Source organism: Macrosteles quadrilineatus, unplaced genomic scaffold, assembly GCF_028750875.1.
Source record: "Macrosteles quadrilineatus isolate MER2022 unplaced genomic scaffold, UCM_ALF_1.0 Scaffold_3__2_contigs__length_128488019, whole genome shotgun sequence".
In the NCBI taxonomy this organism is placed as follows: domain Eukaryota; kingdom Metazoa; phylum Arthropoda; class Insecta; order Hemiptera; family Cicadellidae; genus Macrosteles; species Macrosteles quadrilineatus.
This window is the reverse complement of record NW_026542596.1, coordinates 98438077-98449617: the sequence shown is the minus strand read 5'-3', so window position 1 is coordinate 98449617 and position 11541 is coordinate 98438077.

Below are 11541 nucleotides of genomic sequence, written 5' to 3'. Positions count from 1 at the left end.
TCACATTTTCGATATTTTTACCTAAAATTCACTATTTTTTTACCAAATTTTCACCTTTTTCTTATATTTTTCACGGCCATTGGTGACCTGCATGTTCATAGGATACAATCTCTATCCTATCATAGGGATCGCCCCTCCATCAATCCGACGTGATGTCGCTGCCGACGCAGAAAAGAGAAAGACCCTCGTCACCCATTACACGGCTACCAACCTGCAGAATGACGGCTTGGGTCCAGAAAGAGCTTTTTATCACGGACATGAGTCCTGGATGGACCACTCTCAATCAATCGGGTGGCAAGGTGGGAGGCCACGTTGACTAACATTTTTTTGTCACCTTATTTTCACATTTTCGATATTTTTACCTGAAATTCACTATTTTTTTACCAAATTTTCACCTTTTTCTTATATTTTTCACGTGGAATTCACATTTATGAAACGATATATCGTTGTTTAAAAAAAAAACCCTAAGGGATATAAAGAGGAAGGTTATTTTAAAAAATTGCAAAACGGCCATTGGTGACCTGCATGTTCATAGGATACACTACCAACCACTTAGCTAAAAGATTCGCCCAATCCGATGATTTCGAGGTGTATGTCTAAACCAAGGATTATGAACACCTCACTATGCCCCAGTGGTTATAGTATATCGAATTCAACATTTTTTTGTCACCTTATTTTCACATTTTCGATATTTTTACCTAAAATTCACTATTTTTTTACCAAATTTTCACCTTTTTCTTATATTTTTCACGGCCATAGGTGACCTGCATGTTCATAGGATACAATCTCTATCCTATCATAGGGATCGCCCCTCCATCAATCCGACGTGATGTCGCTGCCGACGCAGAAAAGAGAAAGACCCTCGTCACCCATTACACGGCCACCAACCTGCAGAGTGACGGCTTGGGTCCAGAAAGAAATTTTTATCACGGACATGAGTCCTGGATGGACCACTCTCAATCATTTGGGTGGCAAGGTGGGAGGCCACGTTGACTAACATTTTTTTGTCACCTTATTTTCACATTTTCGATATTTTTACCTGAAATTCACTATTTTTTTACCAAATTTTCACCTTTTTCTTATATTTTTCACGGCCATTGGTGACCTGCATGTTCATAGGTTTACAATCTCTATCCTATCATAGGGATCGCCCCTCCATCAATCCAACGTGATGTCGCTGCCGACGCAGAAAAGAGAAAGACCCTCGTCACCCATTACACGGCCACCAACCTGCAGAGTGACGGCTTGGGTCCAGAAAGAGCTTTTTATCACGGACATGAGTCCTGGATGGACCACTCTCAATCAATCTTGTGGCAAGGTGGGAGGCCACGTTGACTTACATTTTTTTATCACCTTATTTTCACATTTTCGATATTTTTACCTGAAATTCACTATTTTTTTTACCAAATTTTCACCTTTTTCTTATATTTTTCACGTGGAATTCACATTTATGAAACGATATATCGTTGTTTAAAAAAAAACCCTAAGGGATATAGAGAGAAAGGTTATTTTAAAAAAATAGCAAAACGGCCATTGGTGACCTACATGTTCATAGGATACACTACCAACCACTGAGCTAAAAGATTCGCCCAATCCGATAATTTCGAGGTGTATGTTTAAACCAAGGATTATGAACACCTCACTATGCCCCAGTGGTTATGTTATATCGAATTAAACATTTTTTAGTCACCTTATTTTCACATTTTCGATATTTTTACCTAAAATTCACTATTTTTTTACCAAATTTTCACCTTTTTCTTATATTTTTCACGGCCATTGGTGACCTGCATGTTCATAGGATACAATCTCTATCCTATCATAGGGATCGCCCCTCCATCAATCCGACGTGATGTCGCTGCCGACGCAGAAAAGAGAAAGACCCTCGTCACCCATTACACGGCCACCAACCTGCAGAGTGACGGCTTGGGTCCAGAAAGAGGTTTTTATCACGGACATGAGTACTGGATGGACCACTCTCAATCAATCGGGTGGCAAGGTGGGAGGCCACGTTGACTAACATTTTTTTGTCACCTTATTTTCACATTTTCGATATTTTTACCTGAAATTCACTATTTTTTTTACCAAATTTTCACCTTTTTCTTATATTTTTCACGTGGAATTCACATTTATGAAACGATATATCGTTGTTTAAAAAAAAACCCTAAGGGATATAGAGAGGAAGGTTATTTAAAAAAAATAGCAAAACGGCCATTGGTGACCTGCATGTTCATAGGATACACTACCAACCACTTAGCTAAAAGATTCGCCCAATCCGATGATTTCGAGGTGTATGTCTAAACCAAGGATTATGAACACCTCACTATGCCCCAGTGGTTATAGTATATCGAATTAGACATTTTTTTGTCACCTTATTTTCACATTTTCGATATTTTTACCTAAAATTCACTATTTTTTTACCAAATTTTCACCTTTTTCTTATATTTTTCACGGCCATTGGTGACCTGCATGTTCATAGGTTTACAATCTCTATCCTATCATAGGGATCGCTTCTCCATCAATCCAACGTGATGTCGCTGCCGACGCAGAAAAGAGAAAGACCCTCGTCACCCATTACACGGCCACCAACCTGCAGAGTGACGGCTTGGGTCCAGAAAGAGCTTTTTATAACGGACATGAGTCCTGGATGGACCACTCTCAATCATTTGGGTGGCAAGGTGGGAGGCCACGTTGACTAACATTTTTTTGTCACCTTATTTTCACATTTTCGATATTTTTACCTGAAATTCACTATTTTTTTACCAAATTTTCACCTTTTTCTTATATTTTTCACGTGGAATTCACATTTATGAAACGATATATCGTTGTTTAAAAAAAAACCCTAAGGGATATAGAGAGGAAGGTTATTTTAAAAAAATAGCAAAACGGCCATTGGTGACCTGCATGTTCATAGGATACACTACCAACCACTGAGCTAAAAGATTCGCCCAATCCGATGATTTCGAGGTGTATGTCTAAACCAAGGATTATGAACACCTCACTATGCCCCAGTGGTTATGGTATATCGAATTAAACATTTTTTAGTCACCTTATTTTCACATTTTCGATATTTTTACCTAAAATTCACTATTTTTTTACCAAATTTTCACCTTTTTCTTATATTTTTCACGGCCATTGGTGACCTGCATGTTCATAGGATACAATCTCTATCTTATCATAGGGATCGCCCCTCCATCAATCCGACGTGATGTCGCTGCCGACGCAGAAAAGAGAAAGACCCTCGTCACCCATTACACGGCCACCAACCTGCAGAGTGACGGCTTGGGTCCAGAAAGAGGTTTTTATCACGGACATGAGTACTGGATGGACCACTCTCAATCAATCGGGTGGCAAGGTGGGAGGCCACGTTGACTAACATTTTTTTGTCACCTTATTTTCACATTTTCGATATTTTTACCTGAAATTCACTATTTTTTTTACCAAATTTTCACCTTTTTCTTATATTTTTCACGTGGAATTCACATTTATGAAACGATATATCGTTGTTTAAAAAAAAACCCTAAGGGATATAGAGAGGAAGGTTATTTAAAAAAAATAGCAAAACGGCCATTGGTGACCTGCATGTTCATAGGATACACTACCAACCACTTAGCTAAAAGATTCGCCCAATCCGATGATTTCGAGGTGTATGTCTAAACCAAGGATTATGAACACCTCACTATGCCCCAGTGGTTATAGTATATCGAATTAGACATTTTTTTGTCACCTTATTTTCACATTTTCGATATTTTTACCTAAAATTCACTATTTTTTTACCAAATTTTCACCTTTTTCTTATATTTTTCACGGCCATTGGTGACCTGCATGTTCATAGGTTTACAATCTCTATCCTATCATAGGGATCGCTTCTCCATCAATCCAACGTGATGTCGCTGCCGACGCAGAAAAGAGAAAGACCCTCGTCACCCATTACACGGCCACCAACCTGCAGAGTGACGGCTTGGGTCCAGAAAGAGCTTTTTATAACGGACATGAGTCCTGGATGGACCACTCTCAATCATTTGGGTGGCAAGGTGGGAGGCCACGTTGACTAACATTTTTTTGTCACCTTATTTTCACATTTTCGATATTTTTACCTGAAATTCACTATTTTTTTACCAAATTTTCACCTTTTTCTTATATTTTTCACGTGGAATTCACATTTATGAAACGATATATCGTTGTTTAAAAAAAAACCCTAAGGGATATAGAGAGGAAGGTTATTTTAAAAAAATAGCAAAACGGCCATTGGTGACCTGCATGTTCATAGGATACACTACCAACCACTGAGCTAAAAGATTCGCCCAATCCGATGATTTCGAGGTGTATGTCTAAACCAAGGATTATGAACACCTCACTATGCCCCAGTGGTTATGGTATATCGAATTAAACATTTTTTAGTCACCTTATTTTCACATTTTCGATATTTTTACCTAAAATTCACTATTTTTTTACCAAATTTTCACCTTTTTCTTATATTTTTCACGGCCATTGGTGACCTGCATGTTCATAGGATACAATCTCTATCTTATCATAGGGATCGCCCCTCCATCAATCCGACGTGATGTCGCTGCCGACGCAGAAAAGAGAAAGACCCTCGTCACCCATTACACGGCCACCAACCTGCAGAATGACGGCTTGGGTCCAGAAAGAGCTTTTTATCACGGACATGAGTCCTGGATGGACCACTCTCAATCAATCGGGTGGCAAGGTGGGAGGCCACGTTGACTAACATTTTTTTGTCACCTTATTTTCACATTTTCGATATTTTTACCTGAAATTCACTATTTTTTTACCAAATTTTCACCTTTTTCTTATATTTTTCACGTGGAATTCACATTTATGAAACGATATATCGTTGTTTAAAAAAAAAACCCTAAGGGATATAAAGAGGAAGGTTATTTTAAAAAATAGCAAAACGGCCATTGGTGACCTGCATGTTCATAGGATACACTACCAACCACTGAGCTAAAAGATTCGCCCAATCCGATGATTTCGAGGTGTATGTCTAAACCAAGGATTATGAACACCTCACTATGCCCCAGTGGTTATGGTATATCGAATTAAACATTTTTTAGTCACCTTATTTTCACATTTTCGATATTTTTACCTAAAATTCACTATTTTTTTACCAAATTTTCACCTTTTTCTTATATTTTTCACGGCCATTGGTGACCTGCATGTTCATAGGATACAATCTCTATCTTATCATAGGGATCGCCCCTCCATCAATCCGACGTGATGTCGCTGCCGACGCAGAAAAGAGAAAGACCCTCGTCACCCATTACACGGCCACCAACCTGCAGAATGACGGCTTGGGTCCAGAAAGAGCTTTTTATCACGGACATGAGTCCTGGATGGACCACTCTCAATCAATCGGGTGGCAAGGTGGGAGGCCACGTTGACTAACATTTTTTTGTCACCTTATTTTCACATTTTCGATATTTTTACCTGAAATTCACTATTTTTTTACCAAATTTTCACTTTTTTCTTATATTTTTCACGTGGAATTCACATTTATGAAACGATATATCGTTGTTTAAAAAAAAACCCCTAAGGGATATAAAGAGGAAGGTTATTTTAAAAAATTGCAAAACGGCCATTGGTGACCTGCATGTTCATAGGATACACTACCAACCACTTAGCTAAAAGATTCGCCCAATCCGATGATTTCGAGGTGTATGTCTAAACCAAGGATTATGAACACCTCACTATGCCCCAGTGGTTATAGTATATCGAATTCAACATTTTTTTGTCACCTTATTTTCACATTTTCGATATTTTTACCTAAAATTCACTATTTTTTTACCAAATTTTCACCTTTTTCTTATATTTTTCACGGCCATAGGTGACCTGCATGTTCATAGGATACAATCTCTATCCTATCATAGGGATCGCCCCTCCATCAATCCGACGTGATGTCGCTGCCGACGCAGAAAAGAGAAAGACCCTCGTCACCCATTACACGGCCACCAACCTGCAGAGTGACGGCTTGGGTCCAGAAAGAAATTTTTATCACGGACATGAGTCCTGGATGGACCACTCTCAATCATTTGGGTGGCAAGGTGGGAGGCCACGTTGACTAACATTTTTTTGTCACCTTATTTTCACATTTTCGATATTTTTACCTGAAATTCACTATTTTTTTACCAAATTTTCACCTTTTTCTTATATTTTTCACGTGGAATTCACATTTATGAAACGATATATCGTTGTTTAAAAAAAAACCCTAAGGGATATAGAGAGAAAGGTTATTTTAAAAAAATAGCAAAACGGCCATTGGTGACCTACATGTTCATAGGATACACTACCAACCACTGAGCTAAAAGATTCGCCCAATCCGATAATTTCGAGGTGTATGTTTAAACCAAGGATTATGAACACCTCACTATGCCCCAGTGGTTATGTTATATCGAATTAAACATTTTTTAGTCACCTTATTTTCACATTTTCGATATTTTTACCTAAAATTCACTATTTTTTTACCAAATTTTCACCTTTTTCTTATATTTTTCACGTGGAATTCACATTTATGAAACGATATATCGTTGTTTAAAAAAAAACCCTAAGGGATATAGAGAGGAAGGTTATTTTAAAAAAATAGCAAAACGGCCATTGGTGACCTACATGTTCATAGGATACACTACCAACCACTGAGCTAAAAGATTCGCCCAATCCGATAATTTCGAGGTGTATGTTTAAACCAAGGATTATGAACACCTCACTATGCCCCAGTGGTTATGTTATATCGAATTAAACATTTTTTAGTCACCTTATTTTCACATTTTCGATATTTTTACCTAAAATTCACTATTTTTTTACCAAATTTTCACCTTTTTCTTATATTTTTCACGGCCATTGGTGACCTGCATGTTCATAGGATACAATCTCTATCCTATCATAGGGATCGCCCCTCCATCAATCCGACGTGATGTCGCTGCCGACGCAGAAAAGAGAAAGACCCTCGTCACCCATTACACGGCCACCAACCTGCAGAGTGACGGCTTGGGTCCAGAAAGAGGTTTTTATCACGGACATGAGTACTGGATGGACCACTCTCAATCGATCGGGTGGCAAGGTGGGAGGCCACGTTGACTAACATTTTTTTGTCACCTTATTTTCACATTTTCGATATTTTTACCTGAAATTCACTATTTTTTTTACCAAATTTTCACCTTTTTCTTATATTTTTCACGTGGAATTCACATTTATGAAACGATATATCGTTGTTTAAAAAAAAACCCTAAGGGATATAGAGAGGAAGGTTATTTAAAAAAAATAGCAAAACGGCCATTGGTGACCTGCATGTTCATAGGATACACTACCAACCACTTAGCTAAAAGATTCGCCCAATCCGATGATTTCGAGGTGTATGTCTAAACCAAGGATTATGAACACCTCACTATGCCCCAGTGGTTATAGTATATCGAATTAGACATTTTTTTGTCACCTTATTTTCACATTTTCGATATTTTTACCTAAAATTCACTATTTTTTTACCAAATTTTCACCTTTTTCTTATATTTTTCACGGCCATTGGTGACCTGCATGTTCATAGGTTTACAATCTCTATCCTATCATAGGGATCGCTTCTCCATCAATCCAACGTGATGTCGCTGCCGACGCAGAAAAGAGAAAGACCCTCGTCACCCATTACACGGCCACCAACCTGCAGAGTGACGGCTTGGGTCCAGAAAGAGCTTTTTATAACGGACATGAGTCCTGGATGGACCACTCTCAATCATTTGGGTGGCAAGGTGGGAGGCCACGTTGACTAACATTTTTTTGTCACCTTATTTTCACATTTTCGATATTTTTACCTGAAATTCACTATTTTATTACCAAATTTTCACCTTTTTCTTATATTTTTCACGTGGAATTCACATTTATGAAACGATATATCGTTGTTTAAAAAAAAACCCTAAGGGATATAGAGAGGAAGGTTATTTTAAAAAAATAGCAAAACGGCCATTGGTGACCTGCATGTTCATAGGATACACTACCAACCACTGAGCTAAAAGATTCGCCCAATCCGATGATTTCGAGGTGTATGTCTAAACCAAGGATTATGAACACCTCACTATGCCCAAGTGGTTATGGTATATCGAATTAAACATTTTTTAGTCACCTTATTTTCACATTTTCGATATTTTTACCTAAAATTCACTATTTTTTTTACCAAATTTTCACCTTTTTCTTATATTTTTCACGGCCATTGGTGACCTGCATGTTCATAGGATACAATCTCTATCTTATCATAGGGATCGCCCCTCCATCAATCCGACGTGATGTCGCTGCCGACGCAGAAAAGAGAAAGACCCTCGTCACCCATTACACGGCCACCAACCTGCAGAGTGACGGCTTGGGTCCAGAAAGAGGTTTTTATCACGGACATGAGTACTGGATGGACCACTCTCAATCAATCGGGTGGCAAGGTGGGAGGCCACGTTGACTAACATTTTTTTGTCACCTTATTTTCACATTTTCGATATTTTTACCTGAAATTCACTATTTTTTTTACCAAATTTTCACCTTTTTCTTATATTTTTCACGTGGAATTCACATTTATGAAACGATATATCGTTGTTTAAAAAAAAACCCTAAGGGATATAGAGAGGAAGGTTATTTAAAAAAAATAGCAAAACGGCCATTGGTGACCTGCATGTTCATAGGATACACTACCAACCACTTAGCTAAAAGATTCGCCCAATCCGATGATTTCGAGGTGTATGTCTAAACCAAGGATTATGAACACCTCACTATGCCCCAGTGGTTATAGTATATCGAATTAGACATTTTTTTGTCACCTTATTTTCACATTTTCGATATTTTTACCTAAAATTCACTATTTTTTTACCAAATTTTCACCTTTTTCTTATATTTTTCACGGCCATTGGTGACCTGCATGTTCATAGGTTTACAATCTCTATCCTATCATAGGGATCGCTTCTCCATCAATCCAACGTGATGTCGCTGCCGACGCAGAAAAGAGAAAGACCCTCGTCACCCATTACACGGCCACCAACCTGCAGAGTGACGGCTTGGGTCCAGAAAGAGCTTTTTATAACGGACATGAGTCCTGGATGGACCACTCTCAATCATTTGGGTGGCAAGGTGGGAGGCCACGTTGACTAACATTTTTTTGTCACCTTATTTTCACATTTTCGATATTTTTACCTGAAATTCACTATTTTTTACCAAATTTTCACCTTTTTCTTATATTTTTCACGTGGAATTCACATTTATGAAACGATATATCGTTGTTTAAAAAAAAACCCTAAGGGATATAGAGAGGAAGGTTATTTTAAAAAAATAGCAAAACGGCCATTGGTGACCTGCATGTTCATAGGATACACTACCAACCACTGAGCTAAAAGATTCGCCCAATCCGATGATTTCGAGGTGTATGTCTAAACCAAGGATTATGAACACCTCACTATGCCCCAGTGGTTATGGTATATCGAATTAAACATTTTTTAGTCACCTTATTTTCACATTTTCGATATTTTTACCTAAAATTCACTATTTTTTTACCAAATTTTCACCTTTTTCTTATATTTTTCACGGCCATTGGTGACCTGCATGTTCATAGGATACAATCTCTATCTTATCATAGGGATCGCCCCTCCATCAATCCGACGTGATGTCGCTGCCGACGCAGAAAAGAGAAAGACCCTCGTCACCCATTACACGGCCACCAACCTGCAGAATGACGGCTTGGGTCCAGAAAGAGCTTTTTATCACGGACATGAGTCCTGGATGGACCACTCTCAATCAATCGGGTGGCAAGGTGGGAGGCCACGTTGACTAACATTTTTTTGTCACCTTATTTTCACATTTTCGATATTTTTACCTGAAATTCACTATTTTTTTACCAAATTTTCACCTTTTTCTTATATTTTTCACGTGGAATTCACATTTATGAAACGATATATCGTTGTTTAAAAAAAAAACCCTAAGGGATATAAAGAGGAAGGTTATTTTAAAAAATAGCAAAACGGCCATTGGTGACCTGCATGTTCATAGGATACACTACCAACCACTGAGCTAAAAGATTCGCCCAATCCGATGATTTCGAGGTGTATGTCTAAACCAAGGATTATGAACACCTCACTATGCCCCAGTGGTTATGGTATATCGAATTAAACATTTTTTAGTCACCTTATTTTCACATTTTCGATATTTTTACCTAAAATTCACTATTTTTTTACCAAATTTTCACCTTTTTCTTATATTTTTCACGGCCATTGGTGACCTGCATGTTCATAGGATACAATCTCTATCTTATCATAGGGATCGCCCCTCCATCAATCCGACGTGATGTCGCTGCCGACGCAGAAAAGAGAAAGACCCTCGTCACCCATTACACGGCCACCAACCTGCAGAATGACGGCTTGGGTCCAGAAAGAGCTTTTTATCACGGACATGAGTCCTGGATGGACCACTCTCAATCAATCGGGTGGCAAGGTGGGAGGCCACGTTGACTAACATTTTTTTGTCACCTTATTTTCACATTTTCGATATTTTTACCTGAAATTCACTATTTTTTTACCAAATTTTCACCTTTTTCTTATATTTTTCACGTGGAATTCACATTTATGAAACGATATATCGTTGTTTAAAAAAAAACCCTAAGGGATATAAAGAGGAAGGTTATTTTAAAAAATTGCAAAACGGCCATTGGTGACCTGCATGTTCATAGGATACACTACCAACCACTTAGCTAAAAGATTCGCCCAATCCGATGATTTCGAGGCGTATGTCTAAACCAAGGATTATGAACACCTCACTATGCCCCAGTGGTTATGGTATATCGAATTCAACATTTTTTTGTCACCTTATTTTCACATTTTCGATATTTTTACCTAAAATTCACTATTTTTTTACCAAATTTTCACCTTTTTCTTATATTTTTCACGGCCATTGGTGACCTGCATGTTCATAGGATACAATCTCTATCCTATCATAGGGATCGCCCCTCCATCAATCCGACGTGATGTCGCTGCCGACGCAGAAAAGAGAAAGACCCTCGTCACCCATTACACGGCTACCAACCTGCAGAATGACGGCTTGGGTCCAGAAAGAGCTTTTTATCACGGACATGAGTCCTGGATGGACCACTCTCAATCAATCGGGTGGCAAGGTGGGAGGCCACGTTGACTAACATTTTTTTGTCACCTTATTTTCACATTTTCGATATTTTTACCTGAAATTCACTATTTTTTTACCAAATTTTCACCTTTTTCTTATATTTTTCACGTGGAATTCACATTTATGAAACGATATATCGTTGTTTAAAAAAAAACCCTAAGGGATATAGAGAGGAAGGTTATTTAAAAAAATTGCAAAACGGCCATTGGTGACCTGCATGTTCATAGGATACACTACCAACCACTTAGCTAAAAGATTCGCCCAATCCGATGATTTCGAGGTGTATGTCTAAACCAAGGATTATGAACACCTCACTATGCCCCAGTGGTTATAGTATATCGAATTAGACATTTTTTTGTCACCTTATTTTCACATTTTCGATATTTTTACCTA